This window comes from Elephantulus edwardii, unplaced genomic scaffold (genome assembly GCF_000299155.1).
Source record: "Elephantulus edwardii isolate Elephantulus edwardi_28Jun2011 unplaced genomic scaffold, EleEdw1.0 scaffold00058, whole genome shotgun sequence".
Lineage (NCBI taxonomy): Eukaryota > Metazoa > Chordata > Mammalia > Macroscelidea > Macroscelididae > Elephantulus > Elephantulus edwardii.
In genome coordinates, this window is record NW_006399808.1 from 14,291,509 (window position 1) to 14,306,165 (window position 14,657).

Here is a 14,657-nt window from a genome sequence, read left to right on the forward strand (position 1 = left end):
CCCCATTGTGTAATGTTTTACCAGTTCATTCCATTATATGAATATCCCATAGTTTTTCTCTCCTTTAGTTTGTTGATAGGCCTTTGAGTTGTTTCCATCTCTTTGGTATTGTAAATAATGCAATAATAAACATGAGTGTGCACCGGGTGGTGGTTCTGGTTTCTTTAGGGTTTATTCCCAGTAGTGATATTGCTGGATCAAATGATATTTCTATTTCCAACTTATGAGGAAGAACCAAACCACCATCTATAATGGTTGCTCCACCTGACTCTTCCACCAGCAGTGTAAAAGGGTTCTAATCCAGCATTTATTTTTTGTGCATCTGTTGAACTTTGCTATTGTTACTGGGGTGTGATGCTATATCATAGTTGTTTTGATTTGCACCTCCTTTAGACCTAGGGATTTTGAACATTTCCTCATGTGCTTGCTAGCCATTTGAATGACTTCTTTGGTGAAGTATCTATTCATAGTCTGTGTCCATTTTGGGATTAGATTGTTTAACTTTTTCTTGTTGAGGTGTTGGAGTATTCTGTAAAGTGTAAATATGATTTCCTTATCAAGTATGTCATTACTAAATGTTTTTTACCCTGTCTGTTCCTTTCTTTTTTGCCCTTTTGGGGAAGCTTTTTACATGCATAGGGATTTGATTCTTAGAAGGTTCCATTCATCTATTTTGTTCTCTCCTGGTTGTAAGTTTTACATTATGCTTGGAGGACTCTTCTTTCTGTAAATCAGGGCTTCTAGAGTTTTTCCAAGCTTTTCTTCAGTGAAGTTTATAGTCTTTGGTTTTACTCCTAGGTTCTTGATTCAACTTGCGTTGTTGTGTATATGGTGTGAAGTGAGGGTCTTGCTTGAGTTTTCCACAGATGGTTTTCCAACTTTGCCAACACCACTTGTTAAAAAGGCTGTAGTTCCCCACTTAACTGGTTTAATCTCCTTGTAAAAAAATCAGTTGAGCATAGGCAAATGAGATGCTTTCTGGGTTCTCAATTCTATCCCATTTCTCTATGAATCCATTACTATACCAGTACCACACTGTCTTGACCACCATGGCTGTATAGTAGGATTTTAAATCAAGAAGTTTGATGTCTCTTATCTTGTTTCTCTTTTTCAGGAGTGCTTTGACTTTTCTGGGTCTCTTTTCATTGCAAATAAAATTAGAAATTGCCTTTTATATCTCATTGAAAAATGGCATTTGTGTATGTATTGGGATTACATTGAACTTGTAGATTGGCTTTGGTAGAATTACCATTTTCATGATATTGAGTCTTCCTATACATGATCATGGTATATTCTTCCATTTCTCCAGATCTCTTTGTTTCTTTTAGTAATGTGTTGTAATTTTCTTTGTATAGGTGTTTTATGTCTTTAGTTAGATTTGCTCCCAAGTATTTAAACTTTGATAAGCTATTGTGATGGGGATTGTTTTTCTTACTCCATTTCAGTATTTACTTTTTCACTGTAGAGACATGCAACTGGTTTTTGTATGTTCCTCTTGTATTCCACTATATTGCTGAATTGGTCAACTATGTCCAGTAGTTTTCTTGCTTTGTCTTTAGGGTTTTCAAAGTATATTATCATGCTATCAGCATATAGAGCTAGTTTTATATCTTCTTTGACAATTTGTATACTTCTTATTTTTTTCTCTTGTCTTATTACTCTAACTAGGACTTCTAATACAATACTGAAAAGGAGTGATGATAATGGGATTCCTCGTCTAGTTTCTGTTTTCAAAGGGAATGTCTTTACTTTCTCTCCATGGAGAACAATGTTAGCTCTTGGTTTTGCATATATACTTTTCACTCTGTTGAAGAAATTCCCCTCAATTTCTATTTTGGTGATGTTGGACTTTGTCAGGGTTTTTTTTTTTTCTGCATCAGTTGATAGGATTATGTGGTTCTTGTTCTTTGTTTTGTTAATGTGATGAGTTACATTGATGGTTTTTCTTATGTTGAACCGACTTTGCATACCTGTTATGAATCCCACTTGGTCATGGTGTTTTATATTTTTTATAAACTGTTGGATTCTCTCAGCTATGATGTTGTTAAGGATTTTTGCATCTATGTTCATGGGAGATATTAGCCTATAGTTTCCTATTTTGGTGGTGTCTTTACCTGAATTTAGTGTCAAAAATATGTTTGCTTCATAGAATGTATCTGGGAGAATCCCATCTTTGTATTTTCTGAAATACTTTACGTAAAATTGGTGACAGTTCACTAGTAGCAACAAAATTTTGCCTCTCAACAACTACCTGTAATATATATGGTGTAAATGCACTAGTGAAGATAAAAAAAGTAGCAGATTGGATTAAAACCTAAAACTTGCCAATACGCTGTCAACAAGAAAAGTGAAGATAAAAAGATTAAAAATAAAAAGATATGAAAAATAAAACAAACTAATGACAACCAAAAAAAAGCAAGAATAGTGATATTAATAACTGATAAAATATATTTTAGCATAAAAGCCATCACAAAGGAGAAGGAAAGTCACTAAAAGGGTCAATAGAACATGAGGACATAACAATAATAAATATCTACGTACAAAATGATAGACCTGTAAAATACACAACGCAAACATTAACAGTACAGTAAAAATAAATAGACAACATCACAATAGTAGTAGGAAACTTCAATATACCACTCTTCTGCAAAGATAGAACTAATAGAAATAAATTCAACAAAGATGCTGAAGAATTAAACTGCAGAATCAACTAACCCAATCTCATAGATACCTGCAGACAACTACACCCCAAATTAGCTGAGTATACATTCTTTTCCAATGCATTTGGAACATTTTCCAAAATAGATCATATTTTAGATCAAAAGCAAGCAAAAATAAATAAAAAAAAATAAAAACCCACCAAAATTATATAAAGAATTTTCTCAGACCACAAACCCACATAATTAGAAATCAATAACAGGAATATACAGGAGGAAAAAAATCCCCATACCTTAGGAAGCTGAACAACACACTGCTTGAACATAAGTAGGTAACAAAAGAAATAAAAATGAAATGAAAAGTTTCTTGAAACAAATGACAATGAAAACACAACCTATCAAAGCCTCTGGGAAACAGCCAAAGCAGTAATCAGAGGTCAATTTATAACAATAAGCAATTGCATCATTTTATTAATTATGTGTGTTCTCATAGTACCACCATTCAGGAAATCAGGAGATGATTGCAATGGGATATTCTGTGGTTAGGCATCTCTCCAAATTATCAATGAATAAGAATGTTAGTTTGGGGATTAAAGTGTATCTGATTCAGGCCATCGTCTTTCTGATCACTTGTTATGAGAGCTGGAAAATGAATAAGGATGGCAGAAGAATTGATGCCTTTGAGCTCTGGTGTTGGAGAAGTGTGCTAAACATCCTATGGACTTCCAAAAACACAAATGATAATGCTTTGATGTGCACATGGATTTAATTTTATAAGGTCCCATGCATCAATATTATCCTCTTTAGATTGTGCATTTCTGGTTGTATTTGACAGTGTCTTTATACTTTAGACTAGTGCTTCTAAGCTTGATTCCACTTTATCTCCTATGAATGTTATGGTTTAGGTGTTTGCTCCCAGGTCACTAATGAATTGTGAGTTAATTTTTGTGTATGCTGTGAGATGTAGATACTATTTCAGCTCTCTGCAGGTAGCAGTCCAGTTTTGCCAACACCATTTGTTGAAGAGGTTGTCATTTTCCCATTTGATAGCTTTGATTTCCTTGTTGAATATCAGTTGACCATAGGTAGCTGGGTCTATTTCTGGATTCTCAAAACTTTTTCAATAGGGTGAAAAGAAAACCTACAGATTAGGAACAAACATTTGGTAATACCATCTCAGACAAGAGTCTTATAACAAAAGAATAGAGCATACTCCTGGGCCTTCACAGGAAAAATGAGAAAAAGACATGGAGAGAATTTTCAAACAGGAAGATATTCTAATGTCAAACAGACACATAAAGAAATATTCAAAATCACTGGCAGTAAGATGCAAATCAAAACCACAATGAGGTACCATATCACTCCAGTAAGAGTAGCAAAGTTTAACTGGGCAGCAAATAATAGGTATTGGAGAGGATGTGGTGAGAAAGGAACTCTTATACATTGTTGGTGGAATTGTAAAATGGTGCAACCATTCTGGAGGGCTCTTTGGTGCTTCCTCAAAAGACTGAACATAGAAATTCCAAAAGACCCAGATGTTCCACTACTTGGAATATAGTGAGAGAATACCAGAACTGAGGTGTGAACTGAGATTTGTACACCAATATTCATATCAGCATTATTCACACTGCAGGAACATGCGTACAGCCCAAATGTCCAACCATAAACACATGGACTGAGAAATTACTGTACATTCACACAATGGAATTTTGTGCAGCACACATGAGCAATAACTTTGTAAATTATTACCTAACTTTGGAGGGACTGGAGAGCATCTGAATGAACTAACTTAGTCCCACAGGATAAATATTGTATAAAACTGTTACTGAAGAATATAAGATAGAGTATAAGGATACAGGAGGGATGAGAGAGGCTGGTTGCACAGGGTTGTAAATGTGTAGAGATAGTAGGAAATTAATCATTGGGTTGTACAATTTGATGAGGGTATGAGGGAAATTGAGAGAATTTGTTCAAGTTTGTATTCGAGTTTTGTAAACAAACAAGTAGAGGGGAAAGACAATATGTTTTGAAGAAAGTACAGGCAGAGTACACTTTGGAGGCAAAGACGGTAAAGCTTTGCCTCACATACTGGCTAGGATTATGCTTCCTTCATAGAATTATCCTAGGAGTGCTCCCTCCCCCCCCTTTTTTAAATAATTTAAGTGGAATTGGTGATAGTTGTTCTCTGAATGATTGGTACAATTCAGCCATGACACCCTCTGGGCTAAGATTTTTTAAATTATTTTATTTTATTTTATTTATCAGTCTTTTTACGACCTGCGCAGTTTTTTCACTTGTGAAGCGTCTCTTCAAATGTTCTACATCTGTCCATGTAAATATTAGTAGGGCATACATTTCAAGGAACTTGTCTACTTCCTCTAGTTTTTCAAATTTATTGAAGAATAACTTTCCATGAAATCCCATTATAATTTCATTAGCTGGTTATACGTGGCTTCACTTTCTTTACTTTGGTTAAGTTTGTCTATTTTATTGACTCAAAGAATGAGGTCATGGTCTTTTTGATGGTATTAATTGTTTTTCTGATTTCTGTCTCATTCATTTTAGCTCTTGTTCTCATCATTTCCTTTCTCCTAGATGCTGTAGATTGTTCTTTTTTTCTATTTGGTGCAAGTGCCACATCATTCATTCTGCTTATTTATTGATTTTTCTTGTGTTCATCTTTGTGATGAACTTCCCTTGATGACAGCCTTAGTTTTATCCTGAAGGTTTTGGTGTGTTACATTTTCATTTCTATTTATTTCAAGGGACTTATTTATTTAATTTTTTTTTCTCTAGAGCAACAATGTCAGCCTGAAGGCTAAGGTGCACCTGCTCTGACCTATAGTCTTCGTAGTTACATGCTATGTATCAGAGAGTTCGACAGTGAACAGGGTTTATAGAAAAAGAAATGATGCCTTTGAGCTTTGGTGTTGAAGAGTGTTGAATATATACCATGGACTGCTAGGACAACAAACAGGTTTGTCCTGGAGAAGGTGAAGCCAGAATGCTCCTTGGAGTCAAGGATTCTGAAGCTTCATCTGACATACTTCAGGCATGTTGCAAGGAGGGACTGGTCCTTGGAGAGGGACATCATGGTTGGTATAGTTAAGGGTGGTGAAGGAGAGGAAGACCCTCGATGAGATGGATCGATTCTGTGACTGGAGCAGTGGGAATAAGTGTGTTTGAGATGGCTAGGTTGGCACAGGATAGAACAGCATTTAGAGCTCTTGTACATCGGGTCGCTATGAGTCGCAAATGACTTGATGACACATAACAACAACAGGCCAAAATGTTCTTCTATAACCTGGTTATTTAACATGCACTAAAAACCAATGGGTTGTTTTATAAGCTGTACCTTCTTGTTAATTCCTCATTTTATGGCATTATGGTCTGAATAGTACTTTGTATTGTTTTGCTGTGTTTCAAATTTTTCCAGCCTTGTTTTGTCCTTATATATGATTAACTCTAAAGAATATACCATATGCATTTGAGAAGAATGTAAATTGATTTTTAATTGAGTGTAATAATCTGAATACATTCACAAAATCCAGTTAGTTTCATGCATAATTCAGTTCTTTTACGTACCAGAGGAATGTCTGTGTTTCATTGACTATGCAAAGGCATTTGACCATGTGGATCACAACAAACTGTGGCTAACTATGAGAAGAATGGGAATCCAGACTACTTGATCATACTTATGTGAAACCTATACTTGGTCCAGGAGGCAGTCATCAGAACAGAGTAACAAAACATACACGGTTCAAAATTGGGAAGGGTGTGCACCAGGGATATGTCCTATCTCCACACCTTTTCAATCTATACATGGAACACATTATTCAGGAGGCTGGGCTCTATGAGGAGAAAGATGGTATCAGGATTGGTGGTAGACTCATCCACAGTCTGTGTTATGCAGATAACAACCTTGTTTGCTGAAACTGAGGAGGACCTGAAGTATTTGCAGCAGTAAGTCAAGGACTTCAGCCTTAAATATAGATTGAAATTCAACATCAAGAAAACAGATTCTCACCCACAAGGCTAATTGACAGCATTATAATAGATGGTGAAGAGACTGAGATTGCTAACAGCTTTAGTTCCCTTAGCTCCACAATTAACCCTGTTGGTACCAGCAGCCAGGAAATTAGAAGACAAATTGCTTTGGGAAGGTCTGCTATTAGAGACCTCTCCAAAATGCTGAAGAGCAACATTGTTAGTCTGGAGATTAAGGTAAGCCTTATCCAGGCCATAGACTTTGTAATTACTTGCAAATCATCAGAAAGCTAGACAATAACTGTTGTTGTTTACCATCAGTCAGTTGAAACTGACCCATACATAGCTGACCCTCCTGTGGGTTTTCATATTTCAGTACTCTGAAAAGGTCTCTGAAAACAGATTTACCTAATGTAGTTTGTCTTTTTGTTTTGTTTTCGATGTGTTTTGTTTGTTTGTTTGTTTTTTGTTTTGTTTTGTTTTCCAGTGGGAGATTGCCCAGTCTTCTCCCTCGGAGTGGCTGGTTGCCTTAACCGATATGCCTTAAGGATTGTAGCAAAGCTACTTGCTACTAGCTCACCAGAGCTCCTTAAGGATGATAAAAAGAGAATTTATGCCTTTGAACTGTGGTGCTGGAGAAGAGTATTGAATATACCACGGACAGCTAGGAGAACAAACATGTTCATCCTAGAGAGGATAAGGACAGGCTGCTCCTTGGAGGCAATGATTCTGAAACTTCATCTGACATACTTTAGACATGTTGCAAGGAGGAATCAGTCTTTTGAAAGGGACCTCATGCCTAGAAGTGTGGAGGGACAGAACAAAAGATTAAGACCCTTGATGTGATAGATTGATTCAGTGACTGTGGTTATGAGGATAGGTCTGTCAGTGACGATAAGACTGGCACAAGATAGAGCATGGATTAGCGCTTTTGTACATAGGGTTACTCTGAGTTGCAGGCTACTCAATGGCACGTAACAGCAAAAACAGTATACCTTTTCAATCTGTATGCAGAGGATTGGAGGAAGACTCATGAACAAACTATGTTATATAGATAACACAACTTTGTTTGCTAAAACTGAGGAGGACATGAAGCACTTGTTGCAGGATGTCAAGAACTGTAGTCTTCAATATGGATTAAAGCTCAACAACAAGAAGACAAAGATTCATACCACTGGGTCAATGGTCAGCACCATAATAGATGGAGAAGAGATTGAGGTTACTAACAATTATAGCTTGTTCAACTCCATAATCACACTCTTTGGGTGTTGTACAATTTGATGGGTGGGGTGGGGGGAAGTGAGGGAAATTGGAAGAATCTGGTCTGGAAAAAAATATTTTAATTTTGTAAATAAACTAGTACAATGAAAAACAACAACAACAAAACACCCCACACCACAAAACATAATAAATGGGAATAATTGAACACAATGTATATGAACTTTGTAAGCAAACCAATATAAAATAAAATTAAAACAAAACAAAAAGACAAATTGCATTATGTATATGTTTTCAGGGACCTTTACAGAGTACTGAGAAGCAACGATGTCACTATAGAGACTAAGATGAGCCTGTTATAGGCCATGATCTTCACAATTACTTGCTATGCATCAAAGAGCTGGAAAATTACTAAGGATGACTGAATAATTGATGACTTTCAACTGTGGTGTTAGAGGAATCTTGAATATACTATGGATCTTCAAGAAAACAAATAGGTCTGTCTTGGAGAGGGTGAAACCAAATTTCTCCTTGGAGGCTAGGATTTGAAGCTCTGCCTCACATATTTTGGGTATGTGGACAAGAGGGATTGATCCTTGAAGAAGGACATCATACTGAGAAGAGTGGAGGGACAGTGCAAGGGGGAAGACCCTGAATGAGATGGGTTGATACAGTAACTAGGACAAAGGGGGTAGTTGTATCAGACTCAGTGAGACTGGCTCAAGACAGGGCGGGCTTCAGAGCTGTTGTACATAGATTCTCATTGAGTCACAGACAATTCGATGGCACATAACAACAACAAATTTGGTGTTTTGGTTGCTTTTTTTTTTTTTTAAGTTGGCCTACCTGGAAAAAATATGAAAGTTACACAAGTGCTCATGACTTTTATTCATGAGTCACTATGAGTCTCCTACAACTCGACAGCACTTAACAACAACAGCATAGAGAGACATCAGCAGGCCTAGTGGACAGAAACTGATGCTACCAAGACAAAGGTTTGTAACTTTAATCCGTGGCCCTCACGCCTGTTTTTAATTTTGTTTGGTCAAACATTCCTCTAGGTCTGTCCACTTGCTGTACAGAGGTAACTCGTGGTTGTTGTGAAGCTAAACACTGTGACACTGATGTGTAAAGTGTGATAATGGTTACCCATGGTGAACAGTGTTTGGTGGAGCTCCCTGACTCAGACAAGCTTGGAAGCCGGAAGGCATCCACTTCTGAAATAACTTGCCTCTGAAAACCGTATGAACCTGGAGAAAGGATGAAAGTGATTCAAGTGTTCAGGTATTTTGTTCATAGGGTCGCTATGAGTCGCCTATGACTCGATGGCACTTAACAACATCCTTTGTTGACAGTGGTGTGTTAAAGTCTCCCACTCACACACACATACTTATTTTATGGTGCTATCTATTTCTTTCTTCAAATGTGTTAACCATTGTTTTATTTATTTTACAAGTCTATAATTTAGTGTGTAGATATTAACTGGTTATGTCCTCTTGATCTATTGTACCTTTAATCATTATATTGTTCCCTTACTTATTTTTTCCCTCTTCCTTATCTTTTATGGTGGTTTTCATCCTGAAGTCTATTTTATCAGAGATTAGTACTGACACTCTTGATTTTTATGGATGCCATTTGATTAGTAGCTCTTCCCATCCTTTGATTTTTGATGTATCATTTTCATTTCTTAGATGTGTAGGCAGCATTTATGGGTTTATTTTATTGTGTTTGTTTGTCTTTTCTTGGTCTGTTCTGTAATTCTCTTTTTATCTTAATTGGTGCATTTAAGCCCATTACATTAGGTGTGTTAATTGGCAGTCCAGGTTTTTTTGCTGCTGTTTTGCTATGCTTCCTTTCTGTTGTTTCTGGGTCCTGTGGGCAATCCACTTTCCTTTTGTGTCTCTATGTGAAGGATTTCTTGTAGAATTTCTAATAGAATTGTTCTTGATTTCAAAATTTCTTTAAATTCCTGCTTTTTTGCAAATGACCCAATGTCTCTTTTCATATTTGATGGACAGGTATAGGATGATACAGGATCCTCCGTTGGCAAATGTTTTCTTTCAACCTTCTGTATATGCCATCCCATTGTCTTCTTGCTCACACAGCTGGGTCTTTTTTTTTTCTTCCCCCTCTCTCATGGTCTTTTCAGTATTCTAATCTTATCTTTTGATTTTAAAGAATTTGACTATGACATGTCTTGATGTTTTCCTTTTGGGTATAGTTTGTTTAGTGTTCACTGAATAGACTTGAAAGTGAATTTTCTCATTCTTCATGACACCTGGGAAATTTTCTTCTAATACTTCTTCCACATATTTCTCAGTTCTTTCCCTTTCCCCCTCATGTTCTGTATCACAGGTATGTTGTTCATTGTTATGCTCTCCCATGTGATTCATATGTGTTCTTAATTTTCTATCTCCTTTCTGTTTTTCCTTCTAGTATGTTCCCTTTATGATTCTCATCTTCTAGCTTGCTAACTCCATGTTAAAGTTACTTTAAAAGACATGTTAATAACATTCCTATTAAAATTATTTATTTCACATAATATGTGTATGTGTGTGATCTTGGCCTATGTTTATGAAGTTACCCTGTCAACTTGAAGGCAATTGGTTCAAAGCCATCTCCATGGGAGAAAAATACGAATCTCTCTGTGTAATTAACTCATACAGGAAAGTCACTTATAAATTTGTTGACTTGATTACAACTGAAAATAATTTTATCTATGTACTTTTGTGTGTATTATCTATGCATCATCTATCTATCTATCTATCATCTATCATCTATCTATCTATTCTCTTTGTCTCTCTTGCTTCTTGTGCACCGTTGAGTCAGAACCAAACCATATTTACTCTGTAGTGGATTTTCAGAGGTTGTTAATTGCATGGTAAGAGATTGCTCATCCTTCTCTCACAGACCAGCTTTTGGCCTCAGACTTGTGCCTTCAGAATTGCAACACAATTTCTTGCCATAAGGGGACAGGACCGTGAGCATTTTTCTGAATGAGATAGAGAGAGAGAATAGCATTGCCCTCACTGTTCAAGAACAGAAGCAGAAAAAAGCCCATTTTACAGACCCATGGTTCCTCTAGAGTCACAACAGTAGCAAGAGATTCATTTATTTTTTGTTCATTCACAGACTCAGTTTTGGGACTGAGAATGGAATTTATTAAAGAAGTAATTGGAGAAAGTGGGAGGCAAAGAATATTACCCAATGCAAATTCAAGATCTAGCCCAGCAATTCCAAGGCAAAATTCCTCAAATACAGGCTCTAGTTAAAGTGCAGCAGTCAAATTCAAATCATCAACAAGGTTTACCTCAAGTCAGTTATAAGTCAATTTCTCCTTTAAGCATCTTTCAAGAACATAAGTTGTGGTCATCATATGTAAGACGCCTCAGGCCACAGTTTGCCACAGTTTTACCATAGCAATGACACAGTCTTTCAAGCGCTATCACTAGGTCTTGCCACCAGAATCTCCTACTCATCAGGACCGTGTCCAAATCTTCCACAAATCTTACCCATTCAAGTTTCTGTCACATGTTTTGCTATTCAATGGAAGCCCTCTCTTGCTTTTCTGAGTCCCATAATTATTTACAACTTGCAAGACCATGTTTCTGCAGTTAAAGTAGCTGGAGAGCAGAAAAGGCTTAATGTAATGGCTAAAAAAGGCCAGCTTTTAGGATAACACTGCAGCGCACCTTCTGGATTTTCTTAGCCATTAATTCTCATTATCTTTGCCTTCCACTAACCATCATCTATATTTAGGAAATGTTTAAGATAGCTGCTTCACTCCTTATTTCTTTGTCCAGTCCTATAGTACTCTGAAGAAGCAAACATGTCTTTGTCTGAAACATCTATTATATTCAAATCTGTATCTATAAACAAAGGTTCAGTCTAGAGCAAACCCTCAGGTCACAGCAGTCAACACTAGCTCGCAGAATTTAACATAGTATTTTCATTTGGCTGGGTTCTTGTCAATACATCCTTAGTAATCCTTGGTTAGGTCCAAAGGGCATCAACAACAAACTCAGGAGTCCACACTTCTTCCTACATTTCAAACTGGATGGACCTTTCACTCAACATCATCCCACATGGGCCAAGTCATTATACTAGGGATCCGCAGCTTCACAAACAAGTAACCCTTCTTCATTTATCCATTCACCCAGTTAGATGGACAGTGCTGAAGGAATAAGCCCAAAGGTAGTCTCTCTCTTCCTACTGTATACTTTCCACTTTGACTCATCAAGTGGACCCAGGTTGTCACCACAAGTTAAGTATATGCATCAACTTCCTTTAAGTCCTGGAAAGGGAGTTCTAATGCTTCCTCCTGCCTCTCATCAAGTAGACCCATGTGGTAAACCTTAGTTGAGCATCAATTTATTTTCCCTCAGTTTAATTGCAAAAGTCTCTCTTTTTCTGCTTTTCTGTTTTCAAATGTAACTCTCCTCAGAATTCTAGGTGGGACTTAACTTTTCTTAGGCTCAGCTCCACACTCTGTATCAAATTCTACTGCTATAAGTGTTCATTTAAGGCAAATTTTCCCCTTTTCAATACCCAATTAATATCCAACTGCTTACATTATTCCTTAATTACAGTTTAGCCTATCAAAAACTTTTATCAGTTTTTCTATATAGCTTAGCATTAAATCAAGAAAAACCTTAATCCTTTTTGCAGTATATCTTAACAGTACAAAACAGTAATAATTCTTCCAGTATATCAAAACTAAATCAACTATGCATCTGAGAACTGGACAACAAATTAGGATTGTAGAAGAAAAATCAATTCCTCTAGTTGTTGTGCTGGAGAAGAGTCTTGTACATACCATGGACTGCCAAAAGGACAAACAATTTCCATCCCAGAGAGACTGAAACCAAGTTGCTCTTTGGAGACAAGGATTTTGAAACTCCATCTCATATATTTTGTTCATGTTGCCAGGAGGAACTAATCCTTGGAAAATCATATCATGCTTGTAAGGGTAGAGAATCAGTGGAGGGGAAGATGATTCTAGATGAACTGGATTGATACAGTGACAGTGGCAATGGAAAAAGCTGTGTTTGAGACTCTGAAGATGGCTAACGATAGGGCAAAGTTCAGAGCTATTATTCATACTATATGTTGTCAGTTCACATGACAATAACAACTTGATTGTTAGGTATAATCAAGTCAACTCCAACTCATAGTGACTCATGTATAACAGAATAAATCTTATTTTCTGCACCATCTTCATGATTTCTTATATGCATAATCCCAGATATCAGTCTGTTTCTATGATGATTTTCCTCTCCTTTCTTTTTATCTCTACTTTTCCAAGCACTTTTTCAGTGACTTCATCCTTCTTATAAAACACTTAGCATATGTAACATTACTTTCCACCACTCTTCCCCCTAAGGAGAATGCCTCAAAAGAGAATTCTATATGTGTTTTTCCAAGATAGATTTGTTTATGATTTTGGAAGTCCATGGTATATTCAATATCCTTAATCAACACTGACATTGAAAGTGATTCTTCTTCTGTCATTGTCTAGTTGTTATATGCAGAACAAACAATTGAGGATGCTATATCTTAAAGTAGGCACATCTCAGTCTTAGACTGAAACCTTTGTTGTTTAGAACTCTGGAGAGGTCCTTAATAACAGATTTGTCTCATGAAATTCATATTTTGATTTTTAGAGTTGTTATGCTTTCATGAGTGTTAAATGTAAACACAAGGAAAACTTTAAAAAAATTATGACAACATCTGTTTTTTTATCTTCATCATAACATTACTTATACAGTTGTGAGGACTTTTATCTTCTTGATATTTAGGTAAAATTCACCTTGAAGACTTTGGTCTACTTCCAGAAGTACTCAAATACCTTTTCACTTATAGCAATCACAGTTTTGTCATCTCTATATGGCAATTGTTGATTATTCTTCCTCCAATCCTGATATCACATTATTTTTCTTATAGAGCAATTTCTCAAATTACATGTTCAGTGTATGGATTGAATTCTTACAAATTGAAAGGATCCAGATGATGCACAATGTTACTGCTTTTAAACTAAGCAATATCACCTAAAGAAGAGGAACATCCTCAATGAAATGCACTGATAGAGACTCTGTGGCAATGATTAAAATGTGTCAAGGAGGATAAGGATAATGCAAGAGAGGACAGAATTTAGATCTCTTTTTTATAAGGGTTGCTATGAGTGGTATTCAACTCAAAGGCACTCAACAACAGAAACTATGTACTTGTATTTAGTAAGTATATATTATGTTTACAATTGATACATTTGAATTCCAGGGTTAGCAAAGAATATGGGAAATGTCATGAGCTGCCAGAATAATGAATTTATGTTTTGGAACTAGCAAAGCCAGAATGCTTCAGAGAAATAATGAAGAGACTTCACATCATGTACATTAAACATGTTATCAAAAAAGATCAGTTCCTATAAAAGAACATTATGCTTGTTAAAGGAAAATGTTAATAAAAGAGAAAGATCCTTTGGAAAAGATGGATTGCCATAGAGTTTGCAAGAATAGCCTCATACAAAGCAATAATTGTAAGAATCACACCATACTGGCTGTTGTTGTTATGTGCCGTCGAGTCGTTTGCGACTCACAGTGACCCTATGTACAACAGCCCTAAACCCTGCTCTATCATGTGCCAATCACACTGCCTCTGACACACCCATCCTGATTACCCCAGTCACTGAATCAATCCATCTCATAGAGCGACTTCACCTCTTGTGCCGCGACTCTACCCTCCCCAAGCATGATGTCCTTTTCCAAGGACCTGTCCCTCCATACAACATGTCCAAAG

At 36.5% G+C, this 14,657-nt stretch overlaps 1 pseudogene; it reads left to right on the plus strand.

Annotated features, from left to right (window-relative positions):
- The window catches only part of LOC102862135, a 52,091-nt pseudogene that overhangs the window by 36,213 nt on the left and 1,221 nt on the right, over positions 1-14,657 (plus strand).